Source organism: Bubalus kerabau, chromosome 15 (assembly GCF_029407905.1).
Source record: "Bubalus kerabau isolate K-KA32 ecotype Philippines breed swamp buffalo chromosome 15, PCC_UOA_SB_1v2, whole genome shotgun sequence".
In the NCBI taxonomy this organism is placed as follows: domain Eukaryota; kingdom Metazoa; phylum Chordata; class Mammalia; order Artiodactyla; family Bovidae; genus Bubalus; species Bubalus kerabau.
In genome coordinates, this window is record NC_073638.1 from 5,835,581 (window position 1) to 5,838,258 (window position 2,678).

The 2,678-nt window shown below is 39.7% G+C and overlaps 1 pseudogene; it reads left to right on the forward strand.

Moving 5' to 3' along the window:
* Positions 1-1,573: 1,573 nt before the first annotated feature.
* LOC129628696 (stromelysin-2-like) lies at positions 1,574-2,299 on the forward strand (annotated as a pseudogene).
* The last annotated feature ends 379 nt before the right edge of the window (positions 2,300-2,678 follow it).

The following is a 2,678-nucleotide window of genomic DNA, read 5'->3' on the forward strand; positions in this document are numbered from 1 at the left end:
CAATAAAATTACGACTTAAACAGAGATGAAGCACCTCAGAGCTTGCCAAATAAGTACATGAGAGCATTGTCAGATATATTTCAGGCCAGCAAGCTTCTTCTAGTAAATATATTGGAGTGAATAATATACACCAGCATAAAACACATATGATAACCAGGTGAATGATGTTATATTCACCGCCTTTTATACAGACGGCAAAACAATGGCCCACAGAACTGATACACTTGTTCATAGTCCAGTTGACTCTAAGTCTGGGTGTCAGCTCCCCCTGCCTCTGACTTTGAGCTAGCATCCATTTTACTTCATTGTGTAGAGCAAACTCCTTGGCTGCATTAAGACATAGGTTGACCTCACTGGTTCAGTGAGTACCCAAGCTTCTCTCCAGCTCTGGCATGGGGATCTCAGAGCCTCCAGTTTCTAGAAATCACACCTTGTCCAATCTACTTCAAATAGGGTAGAGGTGGCATGTGGTACTCAGAGGATCATTCCTGCATGCTCATTAATTTAGTCTGCTATCACTTTGAAGTTACATACTTCAGATAGAGTAGAGTTAATTCATCTTTAGTGAGAGAAAAGTATAATTCTATACTATAATAATTTTAGGATCCTCTGTATTAAAAAGTTAGTTTGATAAGACAGTTATATGGATTTGGTATGTGAAAAACATACTTGGCTGAGGAAAAAAAAGGGAGAGAAATGCTTCTCTTGAGCAAAAGTGAGAGGTTAGGTGGACAATATTTTAAATAGTTCCCCATTACAAATCTCAATCCAATTTCCTCTTTTGTACTTGGGGAGAAGGAAAAGATTTTTTAAAAGCAAGAGGATGGCTTCTTTTTCTTTAAGCAGGCTGGATCTGAATATTTAAATTCAAGTTTCCAGGCCCATTACTTCATGGAAAATAGATGGGGAAACAATGGAAATAGTGACAGACTTTATTTTCTTGGGCTCCAAAATCAGTACAGATGGTGACTGCAGCCATGAAATTAAAAGACACTTGCTCCTTGGATGAAAACCTATGAACAACCAAGACAGCATATTAAAAAGCAGAGACATTACTTTACCGACAGAGGTCCATCTAGTCAAAGCTATGATTTTTCCAGTAGTCATGTATGGATGTGAGAGTTGGACTATAAATAAAGCTAAGCACTGAAGAATTGATGCTTTTGAACTGTGGTGTTGGAGAAGACTCTTGAGAGTCCCTTGGACTGCAAGGAGATCCAACCATCCATCCTAAAGGAGATCAGTCCTGAATATTCATTGGAAAGTCTGATGCTGAAGCTGAAACTCCCATACTCTGGGCACCTGGTGTGAAGAACTGACTCATTTGAAAAGACCCTGATGCTGGGAAAGATTGAGGGCAGGAGAAGGGGACGACAGAGGATGAGATGGTTGGATGGCATCACTGACTCAATGGACATGAGTTTGCACAAACTTCAGGAGATGGTGATGGACAGGGAGGCCTGGCATGCTGCCGCCCATGGGATCGCAAAAGAGTTGGACGCCACTGAACCGAACCGAATGAACTGAATTACAATAAAATATAAAAAATAGCACAAAAATAAAATATTAATATCTGGAAAAATATTACAATCTTGAAAAATATGTGAAAGAATTTACTAGAGGGAAGGACAGTGGTCTTGTGGTTTTAAAAAAATGCAAGAAATCCAGAGGTTCCTGGGGTTGGACGTGACAGAGAAGCTGGACTCTGACACCCTGGAGGTAACACACAAGCCCAGAGCTGGGGTTCCTGGCATCCGTCACTTCTGCGTCTTTTCTGGTAAGCCCAAAGAGACGGAGGAAAACTCATCTCACAAGTGATGGGTCCACAGAGATTTTACACGTAATACTGAGATTTTATAAATTACTGTCACAGGAGAAATAGTACCTTCAATTTTTTTTTTTCCATATAGAATTGTGAATTATACACTGAATTTGCCTAGAGACGTGTTGATTCTGCCACTCCGAAAGCTCTGCCACTTCTGGGAGGAGGTGACGCCACTTAGGTGCTTCAGGATCTATGAAGGAAAAGCTGACATAATGACTTTGCACTCAAAGGTAATAAATAAAATGCTTTCATTGATCTGGTGTTGTCTTATTGAAAAAGGGCATAAAGAAATTCTGATTGCCTATATTTCCACCAGTATTTTTCCTCTCCTAGAACTTGGAGACTTTGATCATTTTTGATGTACCTGGAAAAGTTTCGGGTCACACCTCTCCACCAGGGCCTGGTTTGTATGGAGATGTTCACTTTGATGATGATGAACCATGATGGGCTGAAGACGCAGCAGGCGAGTCATAAACATCTCTGGATGATTTCAGGAATAATGTCTGACACTATCCAAGAGTGACCTGATTATCTAGAATGAGCAGTAAGTGGAACATCCTAAGAACTGGAATTTCTGATTATTTGATGGTACCCACCGGAAGCACTCTTTGTTTCAATCATTGTTGAAGAACTTTATGAAATAAAGTTCTTTGCTGTCAGTATTTCTGACAGCATTTCAGAAATGCTGAAAGAAAAGAAGCTGCATTTTCTTCTTTGCTGTCAGCAAGCACAATGTTGAAGCATCATTAATCTTACTTTCACAGCTTAGAAATTTGTGGAGGTTTTAGAATGAGCATGTTAACAATGCTTCTCTTTCCTTTTACTACAGATGATTAAGGAAAAATCAATTACA